This window comes from Simochromis diagramma, unplaced genomic scaffold (genome assembly GCF_900408965.1).
Source record: "Simochromis diagramma unplaced genomic scaffold, fSimDia1.1 OVJJ01000308.1, whole genome shotgun sequence".
NCBI lineage: Eukaryota > Metazoa > Chordata > Actinopteri > Cichliformes > Cichlidae > Simochromis > Simochromis diagramma.
In genome coordinates this window covers 4389211-4409522 of record NW_024386785.1, presented here as the reverse complement: position 1 = coordinate 4409522, position 20312 = coordinate 4389211, and the positions used below count along the sequence as shown (strand labels likewise).

The 20312-nt window shown below is 42.1% G+C and overlaps 1 long non-coding RNA gene across 1 annotated transcript; it reads right to left on the bottom strand.

The window, feature by feature from the left end:
- Positions 1–383: 383 nt before the first annotated feature.
- Positions 384–12768, bottom strand: LOC120728120. Its single transcript, XR_005694648.1, has 3 exons — positions 12498–12768; positions 9220–9224; positions 384–394 (listed from the first exon to the last, which is right to left on the bottom strand). It is a non-coding gene; the product is annotated as an uncharacterized LOC120728120 (long non-coding RNA).
- Between the last annotated feature and the right edge of the window lie 7544 nt (positions 12769–20312).

Genomic DNA, 20312 nt, shown 5'->3' with positions numbered 1-20312 from the left:
ACGTGTACTTTGGATTGATCTAAATAATTTTATAAACACCAAAATTGATCCCTCGTGTAACCTGAAGTTTCAACATATTCTCTTTGGCCTCTCACATACCGACAAAATAATTCCAGGAAAAAGATATATTATCAATCTTCTGATTATTTCTGCCAAATTTCACATTCATTGTACTAAATTTTCTGAGCAGCATCCAAACATATTTGCTTTTAAAGCCTTGTTTTCCAGTTATCTAGAGAATCTAAAGAACAGCAATGACTCCACAGCATGTAAAACACAAGAGCTGTGTCGAACGTGCAGTTTCACTTGTTGTTCATTCGAGCACCTCTTTCTTTTTTTAATCGCTCATTTCTCTGTTTGTTTTCTCCTAAAGTATACTTTTTTTGTTTACGTCCTAGTATTTGTATACATGACTTGTAAAAGATACTGCAAGCTGTGAAATTTTTCATACCCTTTCTATAACGACTATATATTTGTTGTTCATTTGTTCAAGTAAAAAAAGGCCCAGACGTCAGCTCAGGTGAAACAGACAGCTACGGCCACCTGGGTAGGCGGGCTTAAAAAATCAGTTTTAACTTGAATATTCTGATTAATTAAATCCTGAAATCAGTCTTTGAATATAAAAGTGTTTTATATTTAAACATTTAAAATATAAATGTTTTGCCAGAATTGTCCAAATCTCAAGTTAAGGCTCACAAAACCATTTCAACAACTAGCAAACAGCTAAAACAGCAAATGAGCAAAGAGCAGGTAAACAGATTCCACAAAGACGTAAACACAGAGCGTGGATCGTTCACACCCACAGACACGCCGTCTAAATAACCCTAACTGACTGAATCAGCAGCAAAAGAAGGTCCGAACTAGGCTGCATGTTTGATAAACATCGCCAGTGATTCCCTCTGACTTTGGCTGTTTTGCTTCCACCATGATAACGTCACACTTCCTGCACAGCTTTCTCTCTCTTAGTGTGTATTATGTAGCGTTGTGTGCAGTTTTATTTTCAGCGCTTTTTTGTTTTTAAATGACCTCTGACAGCAAAGCCTCATTTCTGCTGTTCAGACTGAACAAATGTAAACTTTTACAAATGATTGCTCAGCCGTGTCTGTAATCAAACCTCTGTGACGCTGCTTCCCTTCAGCAGCATCGGGTCATGTTCACATGTTGAGTCGTGGTTTTCTTCAGTTTTTCTTCTACTGCAGAATATTTTAAGGTTATCTGCTTCTCAAACTAAAATTAGGATTTTTCTTTCGAAACAAATTTTGTTTTTCTTTTGAGACAAAAAAGCGTCTTGTAAATGCCACATTTTTATCTGTTTTAGATTATGGTGATCTGCTGTACATGAATGCTTCCGCCCAGTGTCTTCACAAGATTGATTCAGTATATCATGCCTCTTTACGGTTTATTACAAACTGTAGGGCTTTGACCCATTGTTGTGATCTGTATGCTCGAGTGGGATGGCCTTCGTTGTCCTCCAGGAGGTTTGATCACTGGTGCATCTTTATTTACAAGGCCCTGCTTGGACAAATGCCCACCTATATTTGCGATCTGCTCACATGGAGGAGTACTGTTTCTTATAGCCTGCGTTCAAGCGATCTTCTTCTGCTCAATGTTCCATTTGCCAGAACTGAACTGGGAAAGAGGGCTTTTACCTATGCTGCCCCTTTTACATGGAACATGATGCAAAAAGACTGGAAGATAGCAGATCTTATTTCATTAAATGCTTTTAAGTCCAAATTGAGAGAGCCAGAGAAAAATGTTTTATAAAATGTAATTGTTATTTATAACATGTATGTAACTTTGTAATTTTAACATGTTGTCGCCTCTTGGCCAGGACTCCCTTGAAAAAGAGGTTTTTAATCTCAATGGGACTTTTCCTGGTAAAATAAAGGTTAAATAAAAAATAAAAATTTAAAAAGCCAAAACAGGAAAACCTGCTTCATGTTTTATCATGATCCACAGAGCCCAAACAGTCTGTGTAATGTAAACCTTTAAAATGGGAGTCGATGTGACTGACTCACTGCTGCTTCTGCTGGAAGCTAGAAGAACTGCAACTTTTGGAACTCCAGCTTAATTTTTCAGTCTTGAAGGTTGATGCATATTTAGCGTATAAACTTGGACGGACGTGATTAATAACCTGACTGAACAAAGGCGAGACAGAAAACAGGAGCAAAGAAATTAAACTATCAACAGGAAGCTGCAAAAACCAAAAGAGGTGGTGTTTGAGCGTGTTTATCATCCCCAACATCAGGTGAATGGAATCATTACAATGAACACATCAAAGCTCCAAACAACACAAGAGACATTTCAGTTTGCAGATGATATCTTTGACCTCCTTTTCTTCCTCCTCCTTCTCCCTGAGGCTTTTATAAACTCATCATCCTTTCTCTCATCTTCTTTCTATCTGTCAAATAACCTCGAGCCCTCTGAGCTCTCCAATCCCTGGGTCCTGAGTATACCTGGTAAACTTTAATTAAAATGGATTTGCACCCTCATACACACCGTGAAAATTCAATGAGCACGGTGCCACAAACTGGCAGCTGTGTGCATTCACAGCTTCCTATCACGTGCAGCGTGCACTTTAGACTTTAGAGGATTCGGCCTGTAAACCAGCAAACAACCTCAAAAACTGCTGTTGCTCTTCCCCGTAACCGCTGCCCCACAGAAACCACTCGGTTATATGCGTTCAAACTGTGTGGCTTCAGCAGTAGACTCTAAATTAATGTGTTTAACTTGGTGTTGATAAGCTTGTTGAAGAGCTGCAGAGTGCTCCTCCAGGTGTGCAGGGACTGGTTGAATGATCATTTATTTTGAGCACATGTGAACAGGAAGAGTAATATTGTCCTCTCGGACACTGGTTCTCAAACTTTTCACAGCAACGACACCTCATAATGTAAATGGCTCTTGAAGTACCATCCTAATGACCGACATTAACCCTTTAAGACCTACCATAGAACCAAGTCCGCCAGAGCTTATATTATATTCTTCCTAAGAAGAATATTTCAACTTTACAACTTTTGCAAAACTCGGCAGCTCGTGTGCTGATGAAGACCAGAGGGCGGGCCCACATTACACCGGTTTTAGAATCGCTGCACTGGCTCCCCGTGTGTTTCAGGATCGATTTTAAAGTTCTTTTATTGGTTTTTAAATGTCTTAATGGTCTTGGGCCTTCTTATCTCTCAGATCTGCTTTTACCATACGAACCCTCGCGGACCCTGAGGTCCTCTGGTACTGGCCTTTTGATTGTCCCTAAAGTCAGGACACATACTCACGGAGAGGCAGCTTTTCAGTGGTACGGTCCTCGTCTGTGGAACAGCCTGCCGGAGGAGCTCAGGGCCGCAGAGAACGTGCATGTTTTTAAGAACAGGCTCAAGACCCACCTTTTTAATTTAGCTTTTACTTAGCGTTTATTTATTTTTTATGCTTATTTATTCTATCCTGTTATTCTATTATTAATTTAGGATTTACCTAATATTTATTGATTTTATTCTTATTCATTTTTTAATCTTCTTACTCTATTTATATTTATATTGTATCCTGTTCTTATTTATTTTATCATTTTACCCATATCTCCAGTGTTTCCTCGGAGGGCGCTCTCTGCACCGGGGCTGTTATTGACCATGGCTGCTGGGTCTCTGGGGTCCTCTTAGCCTGGTTGGGGGGCTCCTTGGCCTCCCTCCTGCTGTGTGCCCAGCCCGGAGGCTGCGGTCTGTGACCGGCTCCCGGTGCAGATGGCTCTCTGTTATAATGTTTCCTCACTTGGCTCATGCGAGCCCAGCCCAATTTTTACTCTTTAAGTGTGCGTGTGTGTGTATGTGTGTGTGGGTGGGGGTGGGGGGATATATGTGTATTGAGAGTGTGGGGAGTGCGTTGGAGGGTGGGGTGGGCTGCTTTTAACTATGTAAAGCACTTTGTGCTACATTTTTTCTGTATGAAAAGTGCTTTATAAATAAAGATTGATTGATTGATTGATTGATTGATATTTTTACATGCTGTGGAGCCATTTTTGGGAGCATTTCAAGTTGCTATACATTAATACAACCATTATAGCCCAGATTTTAATAATATGTATTCATTAAGTGCATAGTAATTACATAAATTGCAAAAAAGTGCAATAAACTACAAAAAAATTGAAAATCGTTTTTGATTTTTTAACATATATTTGTAGTTAGAGAAATTTAAGAGGCTTATCCCTCAAAACTGTAAATACAAAAAAGTTGCACAAAATAGTTTCCCACCACAGGAAATTTATTTTGAGTGTCTTCATAGTTTTATTTTTGAAATACACCAATTTTTATACACTGCAGGAAAAACGAAAATAAATATTATACTGCAAATTTGCAAAAAAGCAGCATATGCATCAAAATAAACTATTTCCAGCAGTGCAATATGAGTCCTCAGCATCCCAGAAACGACACAGAAAGTCATAAAGTCAAACATAACTTTTAAAAAGACCAGTATAGGCCCTGAGGCCCTGATCGCAAAAAAGACTATATTTCCGCGAAAATGACGTCACTTCCGGTTTCGGGCAGGTAATGGCGGAAATGCAAAAGTTCGCGCTGACGTCTATTCCAACGTAGGAAGTGTTATGAACAGCTGATCGGATCGGTAAAGCGTGTTTCTGGAATATTATGTTTTTGTTCCTGCAAGGGCTTTTTATGCAGTTTTTGCAAAGCTTTATGTGGAAGGAAACTGTGACCGAGGACAAGCTGATGGCATAAGATGTAAGTACAACTCCTCCGGTTTCATATGCAAAAAAAATTTTTGCGCTAGCTTACAGGGTTGCAGTGCTACTGGGATTTAAAAATAGTTACGCAAAACAGAGCGTTCCCGCTCCGATCGGCTCTAAAGGGTTAAAGTGCAGTAGTATAGGCCTGTTTAACACCACATACAGTTTACACAAGACACTTTTATTTCTTATATGAATGTTATTTATTGTAAATGTCATAAACAGGATGTGACACGTGATAATAATAACAACTGTACTGCATTAAAACATTGACAGCAGGTGGGATAGCCAATCTTTAATGCTGATGTATGAACCCTGGATGACTCCAAACTACTCTGCATTTATTAAGGCTGTTGTGTTTTTAACATGTTTTAGTGTTTTGTTTCTTGTTCTATTTAATCTGAACAAGCCCATAAAAACAGTCAGTGATCACTGTCGGCCTCTCTCGGTTTTTATCACCACTGTTCATTTTAAAGCTCAGCTTTTAAACCCTTATGATGTAGCTACAGCCCATGCAGCAGTATATTAATGACTAACCTCATATTGTGGATGACGGCGGATTCCTCTTCAGTCACGTCTTCCTCCGACAGTTGCCGGTGTGACCTCGCCAACTCCCCGCTGCTGGCTGCAAAGGATTCGCTGAAGAAGCGGATCGCATTCAACTGGCTACCAGGAGGAAATTCTGTTGTCTTCTAGATAAATAACTTCTGATCCAGCTCAGTGCCGCTCCCCTTGTCCCAGAAAACTGCAGTTTATTTAATAGTATTGAGAGATTAACTGTATCAAATGCTTTCTTAAAATCAATCAATATTCAGGCTGCAGATTGATTTATGTCCAGTGCATTTGTTGTTGGTTCCATTGCTTCAAGTTTTGCCAAAGAAGATTAAGTCTTTGCTCTGAATCCATACTGACTTTGGTTAATTAAATCATATTTAAGACTCTTTCTAGTCGAATTTTCATTTTATTTGGAAATGAACCACTTAAAACAGAAGAGTTGCAAATATTGCAGTGTCAGCGGGTTTGGTTGAAGGCGGCCATTAAAGTGTGAATTTGATTATCAGACTAACATTGGTTGCAGAGAATGACTGCTGCTGGAAATACAAGCACGTCTCATGAAAGGTGAACAATGAAGACTGGACGGAAGACTGATTACAGATTGGACAAAAAGTCTGTAATGAGTGTGGGGCGGTTCAGCCTTTTGCTCTCATGCCCAAACTGAAAACTGCTTTTTAAGTTGGACCAGAAGAACACAACAGCTTCACCTACATCAGGTGGAGGTTCACTGTCTTCACAATGAAATACAAGTACAACAACATACGTACATGAAAATCCTACAGCCTGTGGATCCCAGCAGGGCACCACAGCGGGACGGTCCTCTAACAGATGCAGAGATGTTAAAGTCCAAGTTTGGACAGATACTGCAGGTAGCAAGACAGAGCTGACCCGACATCGTGTGGCATTTCCCTCTTGGCATCTAATGCAAAACATGCAACTATCCAAACACTGCACAAATAAAGACTCTGATGTGGCAACTGAAAGAATGAAAGGACTAAAACCTGGAAAACAACAGTCATAACATCCGTCTGCACAGGTTTACTGGTGCTTGTATCGTGAGACTGTCTCTTGTAAGAAGGCTTGCACAGGCGAAAGAGAGGAAAGCGGTCGCTGCCATGTTTTGGGGGAGAGTGTCAACAAGTTTGGTGGAAGGCAGCCATTAAAGTGTGAATTTGAATGTCAATAGTGTGATTATTGCAGCACCCACAACCTCCCATCTTCAGTCAGACATGGTGGAAGTGGAGAAGTGTTTCCATAGCAACCTAACCAAATGACAGATCGTGTTGTCAGAGGCTAACAGACGCTTGCTCGTTTGGTCACTTCCTGCTGTGGCTTTTCTTCTGTCCTTTGCACGCTCATTCTGCCTTACCAGAGGTCCAGATGTTGAGCCAAGATGACTCATCACTAACTCCATGATGGTGCCATGGCCAAGGCTCAGAGTGCTGGTGGACACGTTTAGCTTCTCTGGTGTATTTCTGCACAGCCTGTTACAACAAGAGCGTACAGCTCTGACAGCTTGTTGGGCGTCTTCACACTGAAGTGTATGCAAGGCTCTCCAGAGAGTGGTGTGTGTGTGTGTGTGTGTGTCTGAAAATGTGTGTGAAAGCTCTTAAACAGCTGATTTACAATGTGGCACTCTGATCAAAGCCGCATGTAATCACACGGGTCTCCATTGTTATGCTAATTTAGCAATGTGTGTGTGTGTGTGTGTGTGTGTGTGTGTGCGCGTGTGTGTGCGCGTGTGTGTTTTCACTCTTGACTTTGTGTTTCTTTTGTATTCCAGCATTTTATCTATGCATATCGTTTTATCACTGTGTGTGTGTGTGTGTGTGTGTGTGAGAGAGAGAGTGTGTGTGAGTGTGTGTGTGTTCCTGTCTAGCTATCTTTGTGAGGACTGAAAGCTGCATTCTACTATACTTGTGAGGACACACTCACCGGTCCTCACAAGTCTGAAGCCTTTTTGAGGCTCAAAATGTGGTTCTAGTGTCAGGGTTACAGTTAGGCGTTCATTGTTGATGGTTAGGGCAAGCGGCTGGGGAATGCATTATGTCAATGAGATGTCCTCACTAAGACAAGAAAACGAGTGTGTGTGTGTGTGTGTGTGTGTGTCCTAAATGAGTCTGAAAGGTGCTCAGAGAGCGGTTTTCGCCCCTCAGAGGTTGCTTTCGTTTTAATTGGCTCAGTGCTTTTCCTACTGCTTGTTTAGGTAATCAAAGATCTCCCAGGAGGCCTGCAGAGCAGCTCTCTGGAACGCTGCAGCCCTCAGACAAAAACATTTTATAAGGCTTTTCAGCAAAGATTGAACGAGTCCAGCGAGGGAAATAATTATCCTCTGCTGAATTTGTAAGTGTACTCACAAAGATCAGATCAGTCTCTGTTTTTATGGTCGCCTCATTGTAATGCAGAGGCAGAAAATCCACAGGAAAGCAGAAAACATCAAAGTTCTTAATTGATTTGTCATTTGTTATTGAGTGAAATGATTGTTTGATCCCACTGGTTGTATGCAGATTACAGTCAGTAATTCAGTTAAAGATTAAAGATCATGATCCCGTCGTGTGTGCATAAAGCACGCCTGTCTATAAAATCCATTCCAGCCTCTCCACCACCGTGGTCGAGACCACAGAGCTGTCAAAGGACATCATGGACAGGACTGGAGACCTGCACCATGCTGAATGGGCTGTAAGACCATCAGCAAGCAGTTTGGTGTGAAGGTGAATTAATATTTGGAAGTGGAAGAAATATATAGCTCTCGATCTGGAGCTCCAACTGAATCTGGCCTCATGGGGTGAGGATGATCATTAAAAAAGTGGTGGATTAGCCCAAAACTGAAAGCAGCTGGGACCACAGTCTCCGGGAACGCCTTTGGTAACGGACTACGCTGTAATGGACTGAAATCTTCATGCAGGTACATGTGCAGGCCCGTCTGAAGTTGGCAGTCAACATCTAATCGATTCAGGAGAGCTGTGGTCTGAGACCAAAACCGAGTTCTTTGGGATCATTTCTCCTGAGTATGACCCAAAGAGCAGCATTCCCACAGTCAGGCACGGAGGTGGAAACATTGTGCTGTGGACTGTTTTTCTGCTGAGGGTACAAGACGCCTCTCTTGCAGTGACCCACTGTGTCTTTATTGTGTCTTTAATAGCTGAATCAGTGGGGAAAGTGGATGACTCGCAGGCGTGTATATGTCTATATTTGTAAATATAAATTTTATACATATATATACATATATTTATATGTATATATATACATATATATACATATAAATATACATATAAATATATGTATATATATGTATATATTTTTGATTTGATTTTGATTTTATTGATTAGCATTCAAATTCAAATCTCAGTGAAAACAGTGGAAAAAAACAAAACAAAAAAAAAACAGTGAAAACAGAACAAAAATCTACCATAAAGAAAGAAAGCATGAGACAAGGCTAATCAAAAGGTATTGGCTGAAGCATTTGCTTATTACGCCAACCCTTTTCACAAAATATCTTTTTGTATGCAGCTCCTGTACACAGGGCTTGAAGAAAATAATAAAACAAAGCAAAAACCAAACAAACAAACAAACAAACAAACAAAAAAACAAAGAAAAAAAAAACTTTCCACCTTAGATAAGTAACTACATCAAAGCAAAAGAATCAAGAGGTTGTTGTTTTTTCTCCTTTTTGCTCTTTTCATTCTTGATTTATATATTTTTCTATTACTCTATTTTTAAACATGTTTTTAAACAAGGAAAATGAACTACACCTTTTTAAATCACTGTCATAACTATTCCACAGGTTAACTCCTCTAATAGAAACACATCTCTGCTTTATATTTGTCCTTATCTTGTTTTTTTTTAAGAAATCTGTTCCCCTTAAGTCATATTGACTCTCTCTGACTTTGAACAGCTTCTGAGTACTGGGGCAAAGCAAGTTATTTTGTGCTTTATACATTATCTGTGCCATTTTATATTCAACTAAATCATAAAATTTCAGGGTATTCAGATTAATAAACAAAATGTTAGTTGGTTCTATATAGTTTGATTGGTTTATAATTCTTATAGCTTTTTTTTGTAACTTGAAAATATGAAGAGTGTTCGTTTTATATGCATTACCCCATATCTCCAGACAGTAAGTCATATATGGAAGCAACAGAGTACAATAAAGTGTGTATAATGATTTTTTGTTCAGGACATGCTTTGTTTTATAGAGAATAAAACGGTTTTTGACATTTTTGTTTTCACGTGGTTTATATGAGACTTCCAACTCAGCTTATCATCAATTATCACTCCAAGAAATTTATTTTCGTACACTCTTTCAATTTCAATTCCATTAACCCTTATTTTAGATACATTTTTCATTTGTCTAGTGCCAAAAATAATCAATTTTGTTTTCTTTATATTTAATGATAACTTATTTACATCAAACCAGTTTTTTAATATATTTAACTCCTTTTCTGCTGTAGTCAGAAGCTGTTCTAAGTTTTTACCTGAGCAGTACATATATGTACATATATGTATATATATGTATATATACATATATATACATATATATACATATATGTATATATATGTATATATACATATAAATATACATATATTTATATGTATATATATGTATATATACACACACACACACACACACACACACACACACACATATATATATATTTATATATATATATATATGTGTGTGTGTGTGTGTGTGTGTGTGTGTGTGTGTGTGTATATATACATATATATACATATAAATATACATATATTTATATGTATATATATTAGGGGTGCAACGATATTCGTATCGATATTGAACCGTTCGATACAGTGCTTTCGGTTCGGTACGCATATGTATCGAACAATACAACATTTGTAATTTATTTTATCAACTTTCCTTCTGACGATGCTGTCTGTGTTGAGCGCTCAGTGAATCTGCGTTCGACTACTCCGCCTAGGCTGCACTGTCGAGCGCAGATCCACTGAGCGCTCAACACAGACAGCATAGTCAGAAGGAAGAGCGCAGGGCAAGCTAGCGAGACAGAAGTTAAGCTCTCCTTGCAACATTCAGATCTGGCGTTTGGAATTATTTTGGTTTTCATGTGACGTATGACCCTGAAGGTAAGCGAGTCATGGACTAAAGTAAAACAGTATGTTGGATGTGCCATGCAATGCTCAATTACATGGGTGGGAACTAGTGTGTTAGCGCAGTTAGCTCGTTAACGTGTTTGCCGTCTAGCCCCATGCACGGGGCGATCGGCGGTAGCTCGTTAACGGAGATTTGCCGTGTTGTGGTGTTAAGGTCATTTCAACGAGATTAACCTGAAAGCACTAGTGGGAACACAACGAATATGACTGCACATTTACTCCGACATCATCCTAGTGCAAAGACAAAAACAACAAGCATGCTACTAACTTTAGCCGAGTCATTTAGACAGCTGTTAGCACATGATTCTCCTTATGCTGCTGAGAATATAGCCCAGAAGAAGCGGATAGTATAGCTTTTATTTTGGAAAGAGCCATTTCTCTGTAATAAACTCTCTTTTCCAAAGATGAGTGATTCCTCAATCAGATACAGGGCTTGCAATATCGCTAGCCCGACGTCCTGGGGCTAGCGATTTTTTCAGTCGGGCTACCAAAATCTATCTCTTCCCTGCCCGTCGGGCTATTGTAGGAAGCCCTGGTTATTTAGCTCGTCATGTCGCAGCCACAGAAATTCTTTTGTCCATGAAACCATAAAGCTGCACTTTCTTTTTGCCTTATAGTCTAATTTGTCATAACTTCTCCGTTTTGTGGTAAGCTTTTCTTTGGCTGTCACTTCTTCACCCTGACCTGTCTTATTTGGCTCAGCAGAACTGAAATGCTTTTACACGCTCACTCACATAAGCTCAGCGATTCTCTGCGTGATCAACCTCTCACATGTTTAAGCTGCGGGAGATTTCACTTGTCATGTTTGCATAGTAAGCTAACGATTAATAAGACGATGTCAGAGGAATTGGTGCACAAATTATCATCACTCACAGATCAGTGCTGTCGCTCTCTATACACAGTTCGCACGATTGCAAAGTGAAAGCAAAAAAACAAGCGCAAATTCAAACGCGATTTCAATATGTCACATATTGACAGTGGCTCACCGATGCCAATGACATAATTACCCAGCTACATTTCTGAAAGAATGCAAAAGCATTGACATATATTTTTCCTTCCTACAATAGCCCGACGGGCAGGGCAGAGATAGATTTTGGTAGCCCGTCTGAAAAAAATTGCTAGCCCCAGGACGTCGGGCTAGCGATTTTGCGAGCCCTGTATCTGATTGAGGAATCACTCATCTTTGGAAAAGAGAATTTATTACAGAGAAATGTCTCTTTCCAAAATAAAAGCTATACTATCCGCTTCTTCTGGGCTATATTCTCAGCAGCATAAGGAGAATCATGTGCTAACAGCTGTCTAAATGACTCGGCTAAAGTTAGTAGCATGCTTGCTTTTTTTTGTCTGCTTCCACTTGTCTTTGCACTAGGATGATGTCGGCGTAAATGTGCAGTCATATTCGTTGTGTTCCCACTAGTGCTTTCAGGTTAATCTCGTTGAAATGACCTTAACGCCACAACACGGCAAATCTCCGTTAACGAGCTACCGCCGATCGCCCCGTGCATGGGGCTAGACGGCCAACACGTTAACGAGCTAACTGCGCTAACACACTAGTTCCCACCCATGTAATTAAGCATTGCGTGGCACATCCAACATACTGTTTTACTTTAGTCCATGACTCGCTTACCTTCAGGGTCATACGTCACATGAAAACCAAAATAATTCCAAACGCCAGATCTGAATGAGAGTGGGGGAGGTCCATCTTGCAAGTAGAGCTTAACTTCTGTCTTGCAAGCTTGCCCTGCGCTCTTCCTTCTGACTATGCTGTCTGTGTTGAGCGCTCAGTGGATCTGCGCTCGACAGTGCAGCCTAGGCGGAGTAGTCGAACGCAGATTCACTGAGCGCTCAACACAGACAGCATCGTCAGAAGGAAAGTTGATAAAATAAATTACAAATGTTGTATTGTTCGATACATATGCGTACCGAACCGAAAGCACTGTATCGAACGGTTCAATATCGATACGAATATCGTTGCACCCCTAATACATATATATATATGTGTGTGTGTGTGTGAGAAGAACATTTCCGGCACTATTTCTCATATTTCTTTATTTCTTATATTTCACTTCGTTTCTTATGTTTCTTGTACTTCGCACACCACTGCTGCTTGTGAAGCTCGCACACAAGAATTTCACTCACATGTGCTGTGCCAGTGTACCAGTAATGTCATGTGACAATAGAAGTGATTCGATTTGATAAGTGCCCTGGAAGCTGTCCATCTTAATTTACAGTCTATGTTCTGCACATGATGCTTGTGGCAAAAACTCCAGTTATTTTAGGAAGAAGCCAAAATATGTGGCCTGGGTGGCCCGAAAGGTCAGTGGAGGAACTGGTTACCTGTGTGTGTGTGTGTGTGTGTGTGTGTGTGTGTGTGTGTGTGTGTGTGTGCGTGTGCGTGTGTCGTTTTTTTAAGCGGACAGCTCTCACCAGTGCCTCCAATAAATAAATGTCAGACCTCAAATTAAATTTACTTAAAATGCAGTCTGACTGCAGGCAACACACACACACACACACACATGCACACACACACACACACACACACACACACACACACACACACACACACACACAGACTCCCTCCTGTGACTGCTTCCAATTACTGAGTAGGTCTTTAAGGAAAGGTCATCCAGTCTGTGTGTGTGTGTGTGTGTGTGTGTGTGTGTGTGTGTGTGTGTGTGTGTGTGTGTGTGTGTCAAGTGCAGTCTCAATTCCAGCATCAGCCTTCGATCGTGTTTCCTTTTAATTTATCTCAAAGTCGGGCAAACACTGAGGACAGCTGCTCACTTTGTCTGTTTGCATATCTCGCTCCCCCTCCTTACGCTGCACACACACACTCACAGACGCACACACACACACACACACTCACAGACGCACACACACGCACACACACACACTTTGCTTTTGCACAGTCACAGCTGACATGCAGAGCCCTTATCGATGGTTCATAGAGGGGATGTGAAGATGTTCACGGCTGTTTCGGAGCTTGTGCGTAAACACAGCTGTTGTCTGTGTGATGTGCTGCTTGTAGCTCGAGGAGAGACAACAGAGAGACGCTTCGTCCTTTCTTCTTCTCTCATCCCCAGCTGCTCTCTCAGATGGCCCCGCCCCTCCCTGAGCCTGGTTCTGCTGGAGGTTTCTTCCTGTTTTTCCTCCCCACTGTCGCCAAAGTGGTTGCTCATAGGGATCATATGATTGTTGGGTTTTCTCTATATTATTTTAGGTTCTTTACCTGACAATACGAAACACCTTCACACGACTGTTTTTGTGATTTGTTGTGACATAAATAATAATAATGATGTTTAAAATGTAAAGGTTTGTCTTCAGGCTCATCATAGGTGTTTAATGGCTGGAACCTCAAACCTCTGTAGACACAAACACATGTGTTCATGTCTTTAGTTGAATCTATGAAAAATGCCAAAGATAATGAAGGGAAACAGGAAGAAAGGTTGAGATATCCAGAGTCAGCGGGGCAGGTACTCAGTGCAGAGAGAAGAACAGGCACTTGGCTTCCAGGTGGCTTGACATGCATGTCAGGGAGTCATTGATGAGGCACTGAATTGGCCTGGAATGCTGGAATTCATGGATTCATTCTCCGATAACATCAGCGTGTCCCACCTGAAGGCAGTGATGCATCTCTTCAGAGCACAGATTCTGAGGATAAAGCAGAAAGCACATAAAGATGGCTGCCACGCCATGCCTTGTTGGAGTGCATGCTGAAAGTTAAACACCTGCTTGATGTGTCGGTGGATCCACGTTTTAACGTGCAATCAAGCCAGAAGAGATGAGTGCTGGAGGAAAACCAGAGCTCAGGAAGCTGCTGCAGTGTTTCCCCCTCAGGAGAAACCAAGAAAGCCACCGAGCACTTTCTTTAAGGAATCGCTCCCACAAACGTCGTCCTTGGGGAGAAAGAAACACTGGGAAAGGAGCTCGGCAGTTAGAGAAACAAACCCCTGCACAGGAGGAAGAAACTCCAAGAGCGAACCGGACAACGCTGTGTCCCTGCAGCACTGCTCTGAGGCTTTTACTCAGGAGCTAACACTGTGACCCAACCCAGTGACTCGTCTTCCTTTACCAGGCTAATAATCGAGCTTTCCCAAACACTGAGAGGCACCACTGCTCTGATGTGGAGTTCACATCTGAGAGCTGCTTGAATCTGATGATATTACAGAAGACATAAGTTTGATTCCTTACACATGAACGAGTACACAAGTACATTTTGTTCTGGATCAAAACTGTATTTTTCCTGAGAAGATCGTAGATTTAGATTCTAGAAATTAGAGTTTTGAAACTGGTCACGTGTCATTTAGGAGTAAAGAGCTTTGAGCTTGACAGGAGTGGTGACTGATATGGTGAAAAATGGATGTTGTGTGATATGAACATTATCGCCGGGCTGGGTGCAGCACACGTGTGAGGAGGTTTGAGTGATTTTATACGGATGATGAGAAAAACATTTTTCATCTTTGATGACGGTAAATGATGAGCTTGAGTGAGATCCTGAGCGTAGCTCACAGTTTGACTCCTGCGCTGTTAAAATGTCAGATGTTTACTGCTCAGTGGGGACGCGGTGCGTTCAAAGAACAGAGAAAGCAGTTCTCAGCGCGAGAGCTTCCTCGTTTTTCTGACTCTCACCCTCGGCGCTGTTTCAGGTGTCTGCGGGATGATGCAAGGAGGGCTGCTGGTGTGAAATTCCACCTGTGTTAAACCGTGTTCAGCCGGCCACCACATCTGAAATCGAAGCAGAGCTCTGCACCATCACACCCTGCAGTCCCTGGAGATAACACCGCCACTGGCCATCGGTGGCTCCGTTGCAGACACCAGAGCTGCTGAGGACTGACTGCACAGTGAGCTTCGCTCCAGCAGGAACGAGCTTCACGAGCTTTTCTGTGAAAACGTTCAGCAGCAAAGATAAACGCTCGTGCTGAGAGCTGCTGATTCTGACTCTCACTGAAGAATCGCTTTCACCTTCATCGCTGTTCACCACAAACTCAAACCTCCAGTTCTTTCAGGCCCACCTGAAACAAAGTGCTGCTACGAGCAGATTTACTAACATCGGCTCGTCTGCAGCTCTGTCTCTTCATTCTCGGAGTAGCTGTGCATAATTTATAACAATCCTTCTTTGACTGATTCCCCCTCTGTCTGTCATGTTTTCAATTTGAAACTCTCCTTAATGAATTTGTTAGTGTGACCTGAACCAGGTGGAGTCTAATGGTTTTCAGTGTAGATGAAATGATAAGTGATGCTCCTGATCCAGGTTTGTGAGACGTCACCATGACTGATGCTTGATCCACAGACACGCGACTAAACAGGAAGCTGTAAACACCCAGAGCGTTCGTTCTCCCAGCTCACACGAGCCCACTCGTTCATACTCTTCATTAAATATTGTCAATTATCCTGTGAGCGCACACGTCGTGCTGGGACTCGTGATTTATTGCTGCTTCGGCGGACATAAATCTAAATGTCACCTCCGGACACACCAGCACGACTGCTGCTCTGATTTCTGTGATGCGCGGCTGCAGTTTGGTAATCACAGCTATTGATCGAGCAGGCCTGCAAGGAGGGGGAGGGGCTAATTGAATGGCTCGATATTCGAGGTGGAGACGCAGTGAGGGAGCGTGCAGAGGAGAGGAAAGCTTCATCAGTCCCACACTCAGTGATTCACAGCAGGAGTGGTCATGTGATTTATACAAACAAACAGCAGGAAGTGATCTATTGATCTGCTGGAGGGAGGATACTGGACCACACACACACACATTGGAGAAATATTAAGTTTTAGTGTTTACTGTTAGTATGTCTCAGTTTAAGGCTTAAGTTAATCCCATCATCCGTATTTCCCTGTTTATGTGTCATTTCCTGTTTCCTGTGTGAGTCTGTCTCGTCCTCTGTGTATGACTATTAAGTTATGCCCGCCCCCTTACCTGTTCCCGTGATCCTGTCCTTAGCTGTGTCCCAAAACGTAGGCCGCATCCTTCGGACCCGGCCCACGTAGACCGAGAAGGCCGGAAGTGCGAGGCTGTGAATTTGGACGGTCTCGCCTCCAGATTAGCGTCAGCGCTGTGTCGGTGGAGTCTAATAAACTCGCCGTCTGCTCCTTGCTATCTAAAATATAACAGGACACTGGCGTAAACTCTCGACCGTCTCACGCTTCTGTTTAATCAGTTTTCTGTTTGACGTTTATTCAGCTGTGTGAAAATCCTGGAGGAACCCACCCGAGGGATTAATAAAGTTTTATTTAATCTAATCTAAGCTAATAACTTTGATCTCAGCCAAACCGATTTACTCCGTGTTAATATTTCACTTCCTGTGTTCTAGATTTTCAAACACCTCCTGTGGAACTGCTAACGTTCATGATGTGATATTATAGTATATAGTATATCAGAAATCTGTTCACTATTTTTATTACAAATTATATCAGTAAGGAAGCTGACTAAATATTCACTGATAATTTATGGCAAAGGGGTGGGATTAAATAAGTGTATACTTCTTCCCACTCCCTTTCAACATGTAAATTAATCAGAATGTTTTTTTGTATGTAATTTGTATAGTATTTTTTTTCTCTCTTATTTCTTTTCTAAATGTACTTGTATATTGTTCACATGTTGAAATAAATTACCAAATTACCAACGTTGGCTCGCTCGGTCCGTCGCTGAAATTCGTCCCCAGGCTGTCGGGTTAGTGATGTCACTGATAAACTGACCTTCCCCAACTGTCTCAGCCACTGTCAACATCTGGCCAGATGCTGAAAATCAGTGTACGATGCTTTTATTGGCCAATCAAAACACTTTAAATATAGCAGGTGAAGATGATTAATGAGAACGACACAACGATCAAAGGAATAACTGCAGAAACGTCCAATTATTTAAAGATGTCGCTGTGATTACCAAACATGACTCCTTTCATTAGCAGACAAAGTAAAGTCAACATCCAATCATTGCCTTTAATTAATGTCCAGAGACGGACGATTTGATGGGCGTCCTTCACGTTTGATGAAGTGGACGCGTCCTCTCGGCTAATTTAGGGGTCATGGCACAGACCGACGTCACACTTCCTCGAACTTCCTCTGACCTCTGCAGATGTCACGCTGGCTTAATCTGGACGACTTTAGAAGCAGACTGTTTGTCAGACCCGTCAGCCGGCAGCTGTGTGAGAGTGATTTCTTATTCCAGCCTTTATACAGTTGTCAGCACGACTTCCTGTACTGAAAAGAAGAACCGACCTCATCTATATAAAAGAAAAACTTGCTTCAAAACTAAATACTAAACTTCTTCCTGTTCGTGTTTTTTATGTTTCTGGTCAGGATGATGGAATAAACTTTATAGAGAGAGGCGCCATTAATGAACATCATATGGTATCTGACGAATATGTGATACAAAAGTTAACAATAAATAAATTAAACCAAAGCAAACTGTATTAATACAGTGGCAGTGTCAGATATAACTACTTTAACCCGAGTTTCCATATTTTCCTCGTAGAGGCTGAGAGCCGTGTGCGGAGAATGTTATTCCGCTAAACTCGACCTCAGGACTATTTAACTGAATAAAATGAAACTGAAGGCTTGTGTGTAACAGATGTCAAAGGTAAGGAGACCCAAAAGCAGGACACCAGAGGCCATAGAGCCAAAAGGCCACGCCCCCAACGATGCAAACTTTAAGCCTGAATCCAGTTCAAACAGGTGAGTTATACAACATCCTCCCCTGTACAGGTGTCAGGAAGGGGAAGTGATCCGCAGAGACCAAACAGTTTGTCTATCAGCCTGTAAACATGCTTATTTCAGCTGGAAAGTTTTAACATGGGAGTCTATGGGACTCACTGCTGCCTCTGCTGGATGTCAGAGGAACTGCAGCTGTTGGAGCTGATGTTGGCACCATCTGTGGCTGTACAGCACCACAGGCACTCATCCTTCAGTGACCAGTAAAGTGGTAAATGGACTGGTTCTTAGCGCATTTCTACTCTTTCTGAGCACTCAAAGCGCTGAGCACAACTTGTACATTCACCCATTTGCACAAGCACATTTTTGCTTTCTAAGTAACATTCACACACACCGATGGATGCATCGGAGAGCAATTTGGGGTTAGTATCTTGCCCAAGGTATGCACCAACCACCAACCTTCCCATCAGTAGATGACCCACTGTACCACCTGAGCTACAGCCACCCCAAAGGCTGAGGGAAAAGGAACATTTATGCCTCTGCGTGCTTTGCTGCCCATCCAGACCTTTCCCATCTCTCACGTGCCCCGCGTTGGGACTGTTTGATGAATGGGTCCTGGTACTGCTGCTCACAGGCCTGACCTGCGCAGCCACACACATCCACAGTGGCTCGTCACTAACACACGATGGTGTCCGCCAACCAGGTGACGTTTTTGTTGCAGGTCAAAGCTGAGATTTGAGGGTAAATAAAGACGATAAAAGCAGCTTTGAAAGCAGGAAGCTGAGTCTGAGCTTCGAGCTCGTATTTGACCCCCAGAAACAGCAGCTGGCAAAACCATTTCAACTCAAGGTCCCTCTGTCGCTCACTGCGAAGCCTTTCCCTCGCTCTCAGCGGTTTCAACATTTAAAGTGGCCACTTCAAACCTTCCTGTTAAAACAGTCGCTTCCTGCGATCCATATTAGTCCACAGCAGGAGCGCTCAGCACACGGGCGCCGCGGCTTTGGGAAAGTTTCAAGTTCAGCTGCTGGATTTGAATTGTAGATGTAAAAATGAAGGCAGGAAAGCACTCGATCGCCTGATGCGTGCCCACACTCCTGACAATAAGTGATAAAGTTCTGAGTTATGATTATATCACCAAAGAAGCCAAAATAATATTAATAATAATAAAATAAAAACATAACCCTCTGTTTTCCTTTTGTACTTGAAAACTGAGGTTATACTCGCCCTGAAAATCTTAATCTAAGCAGATTCTTCCTCTGGATGGCATAACCTCGGCCTCATGGAGTCATGTTTGACCAGGACATGTCCTTGAGGTGGGGTGTGCTGATATGGTAGGATGAGGTCATTAAGAGAAGATGATCATTTAAGACCTTGTACGTGAGGATTTTGAATTCTGGAAGAATTTTCCTGCCTTGTTTTCAAGTGTGACGTCAGCAGATTCTTCCAGTCTGAAGTTACTTTTTCCAACATGACACAAAGTGCAGGAAGTAGAAAGAGGGGAACATGAAACGCGGCGAGCATCAGGCGAGGCTGACGACGAACCATCAAAGCAGTGACGAGACTGGAGAAGAGAAAATTACATTTTCAGCCTTTAAACTTTGTTCTGAAGCTGCTGCTGCTTTCGATCCTCCCACTGTGCTGCTGTTTGGCTCGTCTCAGCTTTCCCGTGATGCTGATGCGTCTGTAGTCACATGACCGTAACTATCCATCTGTTTTCTTTACTGCTTATTAAGCTGTGTAGACAGACCTGTTGGGGGGGGTCCTGGAAATGTGCTGTGTTTTCTCTGTTTCGTGTTTATTAGCGCCGCTAAAACACAAAGATCAGATATTTTACTGGAAGCTCCTTAAACACTGCTGAACGTTTACTGTCAGAGCGACTTACAGGCTGCTCTTTATTTCAGTCGAGTTTGAAAACTATAATCGATGTAGTGTCGATGTTTGCTGGCCTAATCATCAGGTGTTAGAGATGCATGTTTTTATGAGGGCAGATCGGTGATGTCGCGCCTCCTCACACCTGCTCTGTGCGTGGCTTTAATCTTTGTTCGTTTGCATCTTTGTCTTTTCTACTGTCCATCTTTAGTTGGGTGTAACGTAAACTCCATGGTTCATGTAAGAATCAGAGACAAGAAGCCAACGTGAACTACGCTGTGAAGCTTTAAGGACAGATGGCCGTCATCGACCCCGAGCTCCTCCCTCAGCGCCACCTCGTCCAGCTGAGAGGGAACAGAAAGGCTTTAGTGTGGAAGCAGTGAGGAAACA